The 15429-nt window shown below is 37.8% G+C and overlaps 1 protein-coding gene across 1 annotated transcript in view; it reads right to left on the bottom strand.

Annotated features, from left to right (window-relative positions):
- The window catches only part of oxr1a (oxidation resistance 1a), a 341369-nt gene that overhangs the window by 307433 nt on the left and 18507 nt on the right, over window positions 1–15429 (bottom strand). The window lies entirely within an intron of this gene.

Raw genomic sequence — 15429 nt, 5'->3', positions numbered from 1 at the left:
TACCACTTGAGTTTATTAGTCTTATTTTAATAATAAAATTGTTTAATAATTTGTTTATTATGAACACTTTTTGTTTATATTTATAACTGCTGTACTGTTATTGTAATGGTATTTGATTATGGTTATTTCCAACAGTAATACATAACACATCAAAATCTCTAAAGAAATATCTGTGACCTAATACGTTGTTATTGTGAAATTAAATTATCATTGCATGCCTACTATTCACATTGCAGAAGTTTTAATCCGTGGTACATTTAGTGTAGTTTTCCGTTTTTTTTCTGGATTATTGCCATTGCATAACCTCAAACCAAAACACTCACTGGAGTCATGTGGTCCTTCCTGACACGATTAGATTGGACCTTGTCAACTTATATCGCTTTTGCAAAACAACCCTCTTTGAGGATGTTTCTCCTGCCGAGCTTGATTAGGCCAGCCTTGTGCTTCAACTTAATTATCTCTGGGCGTGCAGCACATCCTGACAGACCCTATCAGCATCCAAGCATGTAATGGATTGAGGCAAATCCTTCTGACAGACAGAGGTACAGCAGGTAGCTTCTGCTGGAAGCTACCAACTGTAAACATCAATGACACAGAGGCGCTGTGTCCAGGCCTAACACAAGGCAGATTTAAGATGAAGGCTGACTAAGTGATTTTACGTCAAACAAAGATGAGCCGAGCAAGTTTTCCAAGTACTGCACAATTACGGTAATATTAGCAAGTGTAAACAGACACACGCTGATTTTTCTGAAGAAAATGCAGCCCCTTGTTTCCATGGCAGAAATATCTTAGATATTTGTTCCCTGCTACTGCGTTTGTGAATGACAAACAAGAGCAGGTAAACAGAGGTATCAGCCAAGCTTTTTGCTGGAAGAAATCCAAGCTGTGAGCTGTGGAAGTGGAGTATTGATAATGGGTTGGATCAGATGCTCCAGTGAGCAGCTAAAATCAGTAACAGCCATGAAGCAGTACAAACATGGAGGAAAGAAAACAACCTAACACATACTGTCAGCGGTCATTGCATAGGTACAGCTGGGGGAATCATTGAATGATTGCGTAACCATGTATTGTGTGACTGTAGATAGAATTAGCAACCAAACAATGATGGCATAGCTGAGAGAATGTTTTAAAACCAAAAAAAACAATGAATACAGTGGTACAGTCGTGGCCAAAAGTTTACATACACTTGTGAAGGACATAACGTCATGGTTGTCTTGAGTTTCCAATAATTCGTACAACTCTTATTTTTTGTGATAGAGTGATTGGAGCACATACTGTACTTGTTGGTCACAAAAAAAAACATTCATGAAGTTTGGTTCTTTTATGAATTTATTATGGGTCTACTGAAAATGTGACCAAATCTGCTGGGTCAAAAGTATACATACAGCAATGTTAATATTTGGTTACATGTCCCTTGCCGAGTTTCACTGTAATAAGGCGCTTTTGGTAGCCATCCAGAAGCTTCTGGCAAGCTTCTGTTTGAATTTTTGACCACTCCTCCTGACAAAACCACAGAACTTTCCTCCAGAAGGTCTTATCTTTGTCAATGTGATGTCAGATGAAACAAAAATTGCTGGGTATTGTGGCCAAACAGCTCAATTTGTGTTTCATCTGACCGCATAACTTTCCTCCAGAAGCTGTTTGGTCACAATACCCAGCAATATGTTTGGAGGAGAAAAGGTGAGGCCTTTAATCCCAGGAACACCACATCTACCGTCAAGCATGGTGGTGGTAGTATTATGCTGATACCGAAGTACATGTCAAACTACTTCCTTAACGTAAATGACCGCCATAACCACAACACCAGGGGGTGCTCCACTAACCACGTTAAACCCAGATTCCGAACTAACAAAGGTCTTAACTCATTCTCTTTCTATGCCACATCAATGTGGAATGCGCTCCCAACAGGTATAAAAGAAAGGGCATCTCTATCCTCCTTCAAAACCGCAATAAAAGTTCACCTCCAGGCAGCTACAACCCTAAACTAACACCCTCCCCGGATTGCTAATAATCAAATGTAAACAATCAAATGCAGATACTTTTTCTTTTTCTTATGCCTTCTGATCTCTCTCTCTCTCTCTCTCTCTCTCTCTCTATGTCCACTACTTGATGTCCATACCCCCCCCCCCTCCACACCCCTGATTGTAAATAATGTAAATAATTCAATGTGATTATCTTGTGTGATGACTGTATTATGATGATAGTATATATGATAGTATATATCTGTATCATGAATCAATTTAAGTGGACCCCGACTTAAACAAGTTGAAAAACTTATTCGGGTGTTACCATTTAGTGGTCAATTGTACGGAATATGTACTTCACTGTGCAACCTACTAATAAAAGTCTCAATCAATCAATCAATCAATGCTCTGGGCCTGTTTTGCTGCCAATGGAACTGGTGCTTTACAGAGATTAAATGGGACAATGAAAAAGAAGGATTACCTCCAAATGCTTCAGGACAACCTAAAATCATCAGCCCGGAGGTTGGGTCTTGGGCGCAGTTGGGTGTTCCAACAGGACAATGACCCCCAAACACATGTCAAAAGTGGTAAAGGAATTGCTAAATCAGGCTAGAATTAAGGTTTTAGAATAGCCTTCCCAAAGTCCTGACTTAAACGTGTGGACAATGCTGAAGAAACAAGTCCATGTCAGAAAACCAACAAATTTAGCTCAACTGCACCAATTTTGTCAAGAGGAGTGGTCAAAAATTCAACCAGAAGCTTGTGGATGGCTACCAAAAGTGCCTTATTGCAGTGACACTTGCCAAGGGACATGTAACCAAATATTAACATTGCTGTATGTATACTTTTGACCCAGCAGATTTGGTCACAATTTCAGTAGACCCATAATAAATTCATAAAAGAACCAAACTTCATGAATGTTTTTTGTGACCAACAAGTATGTGCTCCAATCACTCTATCACAAAAAAATAAGAGTTGTAGAAATTATTGGAAACTCAAGACAGCCATGACATTATGTTCTTTACAAGTGTATGTCAACTTTTGACCACGACTGTATATCGGCTTACACGTTTAGTTCTGTGACAGAGCTCATAACTCAATGTGTTTTGAATATGTTCATACTGTAGTTAGAGTCCAGAATAAATACTTATTCGACCTTTTAAATATATATATATATTTTTTTTTACATATTCTAAACATGAAATTACTTTTACATTTGTTTCACCCAGCCTTGAGTGTGTTCTGCAATAAATTGCAGTACTCACCGGTAGCCTGGAGGATCCTCCAAAGGTCATTGCTGGGCCATTGCCCAGATACTAGAGCACGGCTAGGACGTGGAAATACTTTATCACATTTTAGGTAATTCCTGGACATTAGAATGGGCGTTTGTTGTTCTGCAAAAACCTTGGTCAACAGTAAAAGCTACGATCATTAGCTGTGATGTTAGCATTAGCCATTCCACATTGCTCAAGGTAAAGTTGTGTTATTGATGTCGAGGATGAAGGGCATCAAAAGAGTTAATCTTCACTTTGCCCAGACAGATTTTAAAGTCAAAGCGTCAAAGTCTCACTAATGGGGAGATGTGTTATTGATGAGGCAGGAGTTGAATATTAAGTCCTTCAAAAAGTTGTTCTGCAAAAATGTGGTCAAATTGAGATTCTTGTGGTGAAGATAGGGCCAAGATTAGCCACTTGTCTTGTTGTTAGCATTGTTTACCCCAACCTGGAAACGGAAGTCCCATTTGGTGAATATCTTTATCGATCGCCACAACATAATACAAAATAAGAGAAAGACTTATAATACATGAATACAACTTTAAATAACACTTAATTTAGGCCGAAAACATTTGCGGCCAGAAGCTTTTTTTTTTATGGCGCACGTCACATTTAAAAAAATACTTTTACAAAAAAGACATAAAAAGTGGAATAAAAGAGCAAACAAGTGTAATAGTTGCATTATTGAAACTAATAACAAAGGCAGTTTTTTACTTTAAAACGGTCATCGCTCAAAAAATAATATGCGTCCATCCATCCATTTTCTACCGCCTGTCCCTCTCTGGGCTGCAGGAGGACTGAAGCATATACTAGGTGAACTTGGGTAGAAGGCGGTGTATACCCTGGACAAGTCACTACCCCATCTCAAGGCCAATTATTAAAATCAGTGTTGCTATGAATAATTGATATCGAATTACTTCACATCAAATATTCACTTAACAAATATTTTTGAGGGAAAATATTGCATATTTTTTGTGTTTGCCATAAAAATTAAACATGGTTTTCTTGATCAAAAAAGACATAGAACATAAAAAAAACAAAAAATTATAAAAACTTATAATCGACGGATAGATCCACCAGATTTTTTTGATAACTATCATTCACTCAAAAAACAATAATGAACCAAAAGCATTGTTGGTATGTACAATTTACCTATTTAGGGCTCCAATTACTTCACATCAAATATTTCACTATGAATTTTTTTGTATTAAAAAATGGGTTTTCTTTGATATAAAGAGCATAAAACCTAAGAAAATGTTTTACTTTATGTCAACGTATGGATCTGAAGGTGATCTATAATTATTAAAAACGCTTTTAAATATGACCTATTTTTAACGCTATTGATTGAGACTTTTTTGGGTCCCCGGGACCTTTAACACTTACCAAAATTGAGGGGATACAACAGGGGATACGGCCCGCAATGAGTTTTGGTTAGTATAAAAATTAGCCGAAATTTTTGAATGAAAGAAACTGCTGTTCTAGATGTGTCCACTTGATGTCGCAATAGCAATTCTTTGTAAAAAAAAAAAAAACAACAACAACAAAACCACATGATGTTAGTGCACCAGTCGAGGACAATGAGCAAAGTACATAAATAACATCCTGTAATTTGATTTTGATATTATTTTGTTATCTTCATATAAATTGAAAATGATCACCAATGAGTTGACTGATGAACATTATCACATAATTTATTCAGAAAGTATAAATAACGACAAATAAAGATAGAATACTATTAACCGCAACATGTAAGTGTAATAAACCCCCCAACAACATTATGATTTGTACAATTTCAGAATGTGCTTGTTCTATTTTTAAACAAAGAAAACAATCTGAAGTTGTCTTTATTTTTAAGTTATCGTGGCGTGATTTTACCAGTACGGCCCACTTGGGCATAGATTTTCCTCCATCTGGCCCCCGATCTAAAATGAGTTTGACACTCCTGGGATAGAATATGTATTGTAATGGTTTTGAAAATTAAAAATATCAGAGTGGCCCCCGTATACTTTATTTTCCGTTGTGCAGCCCTCAGTGAACAAAGTTTAGAAAGCCCGGATGTAGAATGTGCTTAAAAAAAGTTAAAAAGTCAAAAGTTGCAACGTAGCGAGGAACAACAAGATACAACAAGCTATCGAGTGAATCACAGGATGTTTTGGCCGGATCTTACGAGGTTCACCCGCCGTCAACACCAACTAGCTGTGGGGAGGCTTTTAACCGGAATTTTTGCTCGCAACCTAAAGCATAACAATTAGCCGAAAGACCGCTCATATCCCAAAAAACTAATGTACCAATGTATAGCAAACACTGGCTGAAGATCCCTGTTTTTGTTTATGGTGATTAATAATTTGATAAGTTTGGCTTCCTCCCACCTCCAAAGACATGCACCTGGGGATAGGTTGATTGGCAACTCTAAAATTGGCCTTAGTGTGTGAATGTGAGCGTGAATGTTGTCTATCTGTGTTGGCCCTGTGATGAGGTGGCGACTTGTCCAGGGTGTACCCCGCCTTCCGCCCATGTGCAGCTGGGATAGGCTCAGGCGACCCCCCCACGACCCCGAAAGGGACAAGCGGTAGAAAATGGATGGAAGTTCTACTTCTAGCTCGCACTCATGGCCGGGCAAAGGGGATACAGATGAATCATCCGTCACATTGTATTAAAAAGGCATTAGAGTTAGAAGCTTGTTGAATACAAATGTGCCTCAAATATCTACATAAATGTCTGATAAATTTTTGTAAGTGCGGTTTTAAAATGAAGCATTTTTATCTAGCCCAAAATGATGTGCACATCCAACAACTGCAGTGGCATTTCAATCAGGGCCCTCTGCTGTGCTGCAGTAATATGACTCATCTGCTCTCTACTAGTATCCCATGGTTGCTCCTTTTGTCAGCACCAAGCCATTGTTTACATTTGTCTTCAGTCCCTCATCTCCTCTTTCTCTACTATTAATTTCCTTTGCCATGTCTGGTGGCAAACACAGAGCCTGATTGCACGACTGTTCCAATCCTGCAGTAATAGGGCTCATATTAGCTTCGATGGAAAGAAATGCAATGCCATTTTGAAAATTGCTCAGTCAATTACGGGGGACAGAATGGAGATATACGTGATGGACGACGTATTTCTTAAACACGGAAAAACTTTTGACTTTGACTTCCTTTTTATTGTCATTCAAATTTGAACTTTACAATACAGATAAGAACAAAATTGCGTTGCATTAGCTCGTTGTAGTGCAGGATGAAAGAGCAATAAGGTGCAGATATAAGTAAATAGATTACCGTACAGATAAATGTATTGCATTTTTGCATATGCATCCACGTTTACATACAATTCTTTCAAGCACAAAGTTGAACAATCTAAGAAATGTATTCATGGTTCTCCAGTACTGACAACACAACACAAAAGAAGAAAACCACTGTGCATTTTCCTAACCCAATTCTAAATTTAAATGAGGAAGGTTGGGGCGGGGGGCGTAAGATGAGCCCACAGTGTCCAGCAGAGTAGCTCATGGCAAGGTATGCACTGTCACATTAAGTTAAAGACGCGTACACAACTGGACTGGGGACTTTTCTCTGCTGACTCATTCTTTTTTTGGCACAGGAATACGCTGACAGGAACAAATGCCTATGAGGTGTCACTCAAAACCATTCCTCTTGCTTTGAATCAGCTTATAAGCAGTGTCCTAAAGCAGAACCAAAGGCAAAGTTGGTCAAAACATCAGCGATGTTAAACTATGCTGACAGCATGGCTTTCTTCCAAACTTATTACGTGGTGTGTTCGGGCATACACGTCATCTGTCTGTCATGTTGCTGCTCGTAATGCGTGCACAACATGACATGCAGAGAACATAACCTTTACTTAACTCTATAATGTATCGGGCTGCAGCTATTGATTGTTTTTGTAAGCAAGTAATCTATTGATTAGTCTGTTCGATTGATCTAGTAATCGGATAAAAAAAATACTTTAAATCCTTCATTTTAGGGGAAATAGTTGAAATAAACACAGATTTTTCTGCTTGCCATAACATTCAGGGTTTCCCCTTAAAGGGGAACTGACATTTTTTTGGATGGATGCCTATCGTTCACAATCATTATAAGAGACAAGTATACACGTCTTTTTTTTTTTATTAGGATTTTGAAGAGGATAAACGCTTGAAGATGTGGCTAATGGGAGTCACCGTTGTAGCCTTCAAAGTCCTCTTAAGGCAATTTCCATTAACGTTTTATATACACACTGCAAGTATATATATCATGTAGTCACAGACATCAATGTTGGCGTCAACGCACTTTTTGTGTCTTTTTACGCATTGAAATCAGAAAGGACGCGCATTTTCATAAGTCATACATACTTTGCGGGTCAACAAACGGGGCAAATATGTGCCTTTTGAAGTGTTAATGTGCGAGGAGTGTTCAAAAGGAGTTTCTTGGAGAAGTGGCTGGCAAATTAGCAAGTGTCGCTCGCATCACCGTCATTGTTTACTGAAGCAGAGATGCTGACTGTGCGTTATGAAAAATGCGCATGCATCGCCAGGCTCTGCTTTTTATCGATAGACCTAATAGATTTAATTTTTTATTATCTATAGCAGGGGTGTCAAAAGTGTGGCCCGGATGCCATTTGCGGCCCGCAGCTAATGTTTCAAAGGCCCACTGCACATTCTAAACGTACTAATAAAATAAACAAAAACATAACAAAAGTGGAATAAAAAAGCTTACAGGTGAAATGTAATTTAGAAAACGTAGCAATGTTGACTAATAAAACAAAGCTGTTTTTTTCTTTAAAACTGTCATTACTCAAAATATAAAATTTAATCAAAATTATCGGTATAGGTGACTTTTTAAAACGCCGCTGTGTACACGGACGTAGGGAAAAGTACAGAGCGCCAATAAACCTTGAATGCACTGCCTTTGCGTGCCAGCCCAATCACATAATATCTACAGCTTTTCACACACACACAAGTGAATGCAAACATACTTGGTCAACAGCCATACAGGTCACACTGAGGGTGGCCGTATAAACAACTTTAACACTGTTACAAATATGCGCCACACTGTGAACCCACACCAAACAAGAATGACAAACACATTTCGGGAGAACATCCGCACCGTAACACAACATAAACACAACAGAACAAATACCCAGAACCATTTGCAGCACTAACTCTTCCGGGACGCTAAAATATACAGCCCCCGCTAACCCCAACCCAACCCCGCCCCCACCTCAACCTCCTCATGCTCTCTCAGTGAGAGCATGTCCCAAATTCCAAGCTGCTGTTTTGAGGCATGTTAAAAAAAATAATGCACTTTGTGACTTCAATAATAAATATGGCAGTGCCATGTTGGCATTTTTTTCCATAAATTGAGTTGATTTATTTTGGAAAACCTTGTTACATTGTTTAATGCATCCAGCGGGGCATCGCAACAAAATTAGGCATAATATTGTGTTAATTCCACGACTGTATATATCGGTATCGGTTGATATCGGAACCGGTAATTAAGAATTGGACAATATCGGAATATCGGCAAAAAAGCCATTATCGGACATCTCTAATCAAAATCAAGGCTCCGATTACTTTACTTCAAATATTCCACTTTGAAAAATACTTTTTGCGGAAGATTTTGAATATTTTGTGTGTTTGCTAAAAAAAAAACAGTTTTCTTTGACAAAAAGGGCACAAAACAAACAAAAAAAACATTTTAGAATCGACGGATAGATCTGAAGTTGATGTAGACTAGAGATTTAAGCGTTACATAAATAATGTATGTATGCCCTGGCAAACCATTATCATAATTTCATGACTGAAGCAAAAAACTTTACACTTTTATACTGAAATAAATACACCTACAATTTATTAAATACAAATATAGAAAAAGTGGTAAAGTTAAGATTCATGAAGGAAAGAAGAAAGTGAATGAATGTTTATAACTGAATACATTTACATATGCATAAAAATGTGTTTTCTTTTGTATTATTTATTTCATGAATTAAGGAACGTTTATGACAATCTTTTTCCAAAACACAATATAGAATGTAAGATATAACAGGATAATTCATACACTTATAATTTGTTTTCAAAACGGTTACAAAAAAGTGGGACCCCAAAAATGTACTGTGTGACCCCATTTTAATGCCTTGATGGGGTCCCTATAACCCCGTTTTGAAAATTCCTAGTGCCAACAGTGGACATGTTCATAACAATATGTACAATATTTACTGTATTTTGGTCATTTTAATCAATGACTTCTTCTGCGCATTTACTTATGTTTCCATAGCAGCGCACTTCCGACTTCTATTTTTGGACAAATAAGGATTCACAACTTTATCTTTTTGAACCTAATTGAAGGGAAGATGAACTGCAGCTTAAAATGTGAAACGTTGGAGCAGAGAAAGCTGATAGAGTGAGGTCGGCGTGACACAAAGCTGCAAATGTGCAATTTAGAGACAAGCTATTTTGACATAAATGGCGTTGTGGAAGACCCTCGCTTCCGGGTGGGTTCGCCGGACCATCAAAGGACGACATCGTCGTGAGCAGGTTTAGACTTCTTTATTTTTCAATAATAAAAGTCTGTCTCGTGCTTGTCAGCACTTCCACCTGCTCCTCGCTCCGCCGCCTGCTTTTAGCTTTTCAGCCGGCCGCGTCTTGCTGTCGGTTTCTCTCGCTCCTCCAGCACTCCGGGCTCTCCACCTCCTTCCGCCCGTCGTCCTCGGCCGCCGCTTTCTTAAACACCGCGAGGGGATCATCAGCTGATTGTGACCAGGTGCGCGATCCCCGCACCTGGTCACGATTGCCTCGCCGCTTGCTCGCCGTTCCCGCCTCCTCGCCTCCATCTTGGAGCGGGCTTCGGTGCTAGCACGCCCCGCCGTCGGCCCTCCGGCTCCGCCTCGCCACAGGCGTGCTTACCTCAAATAAACCAGAAAAAACGTCCCCGGCCACGGATGCCACCCCACACACCACGGCTCTTATGTGCGCTTATTTGCAATGCCCATGCGGAAACTCTGTTTAAAGTACCAAGCACTCCATGCGGCCTGGATTTATGCTATTTTTATTAGTTATAGTCAGGAAACTATTACCTGACCGCTTCTATGTTAGCTACCTCTCTTTGTTTATAATGTATATTTTCTGCTGGATCTACTCTCTATTTTATGCTGCCCTTTTTTTTTGCTGCAGCTGTTACATATACTGTAATATTGTACATGGTAATTGGGATTTGTTATATATTGTATATATTATATACAAATATAATCCATCCATTTATTTTCTACCGCTTGTCCCGTTCGGGGTCGCGGAGGTGCTGGAGCCAATATAATAATATATCAGTATATATTATATACTGTATACAGTGTTTCCCATAAACTGCCGAGATACCTGTGGCGGTGGGGGCGTGGTTATGGGCGTGGTCACCATGACATCATCGAGTAATTTGCATAATTTACTACAATGATATAATTTTCTCTAAAAAGGCTCAAAAAATGTATACTTACTAATTAATAATAACAGTTTTGTTTTAAACGTCCATCCATCCATCCATTTTACAATATAATTACAACACTTTATGTACATATTTATATACAGATTTGAACAATAAGTTATTCACTGAAATATATTTATTAAACGTGGTTCTTACAATAAATATATCTTATGAAATATAAAAGCTAAAATGTCTCTTAAAGCTCTGCCCCTTTAATTAGTGCATACTAAATAATTTAACTTCAGCCTACTATTACAACCATATTATTTACCAGCAACATAAAGTGAAACAGAGGCAGAGGTGTCCTGCCACAGTTAGTAACAAATAAACAGAAAACAGTAGTGGTCAAATACAAATAAGGCAACAAGAGAAGTATCCTACACTTCTCTTTTGTAAAGTAAATCTGAACAGCCTATATGGGCATCTACATCAACTATATGATTTGCCTGAGAAGCTGGACAGGACAAAAACATTTTTAAAAAATTTAAAAAATAAAAATCTATTTGTGGCGGATGTAATTCTTTCGTGGCGGGCTGCCACAAATAAATGAATGTGTGGGAAATACTGGTATATATGATATGTAAATATTACATATATTTTATATTGCTACTATGGTTTTTTGATTGATTGATTGAGACTTTTATTAGTAGGTTGCACAGTGAAGTACATATTCCGTACAATTGACCACTAAATGGTAACACCCGAATAAGTTTTTCAACTTGTTTAAGTCGGGGTCCACTTAAATTGATTCATGATACAGATATATACTATCATATATACTATCATCATAATACAGTCATCACACAAGATAATCACATTGAATTATTTACATTATTTACAATCAGGGGTGTGGAGGGGGGGGGGGGTAGGATATGGACAGCAAGTAGTGGACATAGAGATAGAGAGAGAGAGAGAGAGAGAGAGAGAGAGAGAGAGAGAGAGAGAGAGAGAGAGATCAGAAGGCATAAGAAAAAGTATCTGCATTTGATTGTTTACATTTGATTATTAGCAATCCGGGGAGGGTACATTTTTAGTCTACTTTATACCTGCATTATCATTTCCATCCTTTGCAACTGATCTACTGTGTGGAACAATTTCCCTTGTGGATCAATAAAGTTTGTCTGAGTGTGAATCTAAGTCTAAGAAACGATTAATCGAAGCCACAAAATGTAAATCTAAATTAATTAATAAATCTACATGAATTAATTGATTTAATCAATTGATGCAATGGTTTTATGTTTTTTTGTTTTTTTACAAAAGCCATATCCTGTAATTTCTCGGGCAATATCCTTTTTGGTGAAAACATCTGCGACTACGCTCATAGCAAATTTTGTGACAGCCTGTCATGTTTTGCTTAACTGCAGAGACATGTACAGAACATGCCCTTTACTTACCAGAAACTTTATGATATTAACTCTTTTGTAAAAGCAAAATAAATATTGCATTTCTTTGAATACTTCGGCTTCGGCTGGATTTTCATTCACTCCACACAAGACAATAAAACAATCACCATGCATGATCTTATCACTATTATTATAGTACATGGACCGACCTTTGAATGGGAGCAATGAGGCACTGGCTCCCCACAAGGCTTCACTATAACAAGGAAAGTTATTTTAATTGACATTTATTATGAGCACATTTTTTGCCAACTGTATTGTGATGGGGCTTGTATGACTTAATGTTTTACCATTAGCAAACTTGACTGTTTTTCAAGCAGATGTTTTAGGGGGATAACCTCATGCCACAAAAAACACACCCCACACCACGTGTCAAACGTTTAGGATAATCTTCAGTGACATCAAATAATCCGGCCTTTGGTGACTTTGGTTAGAAGGAAGAAATCGGGCTCAAAATCGGCTCGTTTATCGTTTATGGAAATTGAGTGTTCGAAAATGTATTTCCATACTTTTTGGTACTTTGATACTTTTCTAAATGAAGGGGACCACAAAAAATTTCATTATTGGCTTTATTTCAACAAAAAATCTTAACAAATGTTTCTTTTTGCAAGTTTGTCCTTAAATAAAATAGTAAACATACAAGACAACTTGTCTTTTAGTAGTAAGTAAACAAACAAAGGCTCCTAATTTAGTCTGCTGACATATGTAGTAACATATTGTGTCATTTTCCATTCTATTATTTTGTCAAAATTAAGGACAAGTGGTAGAAAATTAATTATTAATCTACTTGTTCATTTACTGTTAATATCTGTTTACTTTCTCTTTTAACAGGTTCAATCTACACTTCTGTTAAAATGTAATAATCACCTATTCTTCTGTTGTTTAGATGCTTATATTAGTTTTGGATGATACCACAAATTTGGGTATCAATCCGATACCAAGTAGTTACAGGATCATACATTGGTCATATTCAAAGTCCTCATGTGTCCAGGGACATATTTCCTGAGTTTATAAACATAATATAAATAAATAAAAAACGAAAGATGTTGTGATGCCAAAAAATATCGATGTAATCAAAGTAGTATCGACTAGATACGTTCCTGTACTTGGTACAGTATATCCACCAAAGGCGTTAGTTTACATTTTGACGCAAGTGAGCTACGGTGTGTAGTGAAGCATGTTTAGCTATTCCTCGTCCTGCAGGGATGATACTTGTAAGAAATTACTTTATTTGTCGCCATGGAGGCGAGGAGTAGTGATTTAGAAGAAGCTAAAACAATGTGGCTAGCTGGCTACGTTTTAAAGCACTGCTTGCAGACAGGTGATTCCGTGTTTATAACTTCACCTTTATAGTTAGTTTTTAAGCCAAAATAGTCCATTCTCCCTTTTTTGTCTCCACACGGTTTCCGCTGTGTGTTGACTCGCATGCGCCTTGGCTCATATTACCAGCCACGTCACCACGGCAAGCCATCATGTCCATGGAAAATAAAAATACCGGATTTTTTCAAAGGCAGTATAGTACCTCTTTTAATGAATTAGTACTGCAGTACTTTATTAGTACCGGTATACCTTTACAGCCCTATATGCAAGTTATGCAATCTAGGTGAATGTAAAGTCAAAGTTGAACAATACCCGGCGTTTGTGGGTGTTGTTGATAAATGGCTTTCGCTTTGCATAGTAGAGTTTTAACTTGCACTTACAGATGTAGCGACAAACTGCAATTACTGACAGTGGTTTTCTGAAATGTTCCGGGAGCCCATGTGGTGATATCCTTTAGGGCTGCAACTAAAAACTAATTTGATAATCGATTAATCTGTCGATTATTACTTCGATTAATCGATTAATAATCGGATAAAACAGACAAACTACATTTCTATCTTTTTCAGTATTTTATTGAGGGGAAAAACAGCATACTGGCACCATACTGGCACCATACTTATTTTCTCAGCTGTTTTTAAATGTTGCAGTTTATAAAAAAAAATAAAATTAAAAAAGTAGCTTCTACGCATGCGCATAGCATAGATCCAACGAATTGATGACTAAATTAATCGCCAACTATTTTTATAATTGATTTTAATCGATTAGTTGTTGCAGCCCGAATATCCTTTACACACTGATGTCGGTTTTTAAAGCAGTACCGCCTGAGGGATCGAAGTTCACGGGCATTCAATGTTGGTTTTCAGCCTTGTCACTTACGTGCAGTGATTTCTCCAGATTCTATGAACCTTTTGATGATATTACAGACCAGAGATGGTAAAATCCCTAAATTCCTTACAATAGCTGGTTGAGAAATGTTGTTCTTAAACAATTTCCTCAGGCATTTGTTCACAAAGTGGCAATGTATATCAAATTAATCGTTAGTTGCAGCCCTAATATATATATATATACAAACATACTGCTGTGTTTTGGTGATACGTGCGACTCTTAGCAAAGGGAATACATGTACTCATTTTTATAAATAATCAACATCCAAGGGGCCATGGTCGACTTTCAATTGCGTCACGGACTAAGAAGGAGGAGAGAGTAGGAGGGTGGTTTGTTGTTCTGCTTCAAGGGAGGGGCAAAAGACATGAAGGGGGTCACTGGACTGGGTTTCTGAGGCTTAGCGTGGCAAATCCTCAGTAATCCTGCGACTAGTTCCATGGCTACGTTTACACATCAAGCTTGCTTCACAACACTGTAAGTCCCGACTGACACTTTGTCCTCCCTTATAGTTCACATGTTATTTATTTAAGAAAAGAGCGGAGGATGCTTATTCTCCATAATTCTCTTTAGAGATCATCATTATTAGACAACAGGATAACAGTGGGGGAGTCCGACAAAAGGAATGAAAACCTATCATTCCACAGGGTATTTATTTTTGCACTGGAACAAGGGAAGCTTCACCGTCTGACTGCACAATCACAGTTTTCTTTGAATGCAACACAAAATGTACATCATGAAGCCATTTGAGCAAAACACTGAGAACATGAAGCGTCAAAGTCGGCTTTTCCTGAATTGCTGATGTATCGTCAACAACGTCCCAAGGTAACATGAACCCATAAGGCATAATGAAAGAACGCCTTTCATGGAAGTTGTAACATGTATTTACTACTGAACCTTTGGAATCCTATTACAATAGAGCTCCATAAATCACAGCATCACAGCCTATTTTATTATCTTATGGCAATCCTGTTGATTGAAGACCCTTCCTCTTGCTGTTTTCTGACATCTATGATTTGTGATTCCCCACAAATCTGAAAGCACAATAAACAATGACAAAAAAAGGCTAAAAGATTAATTGCATTTATAATTATATTGCTAAATGATAAATATGTGAGTTTTTGTAATT

This window comes from Entelurus aequoreus, linkage group LG11 (assembly GCF_033978785.1).
Source record: "Entelurus aequoreus isolate RoL-2023_Sb linkage group LG11, RoL_Eaeq_v1.1, whole genome shotgun sequence".
Lineage (NCBI taxonomy): Eukaryota > Metazoa > Chordata > Actinopteri > Syngnathiformes > Syngnathidae > Entelurus > Entelurus aequoreus.
The sequence above is the reverse complement of the archived record's forward strand: the minus strand, read 5'-3'. Positions and strand labels throughout refer to the sequence as shown.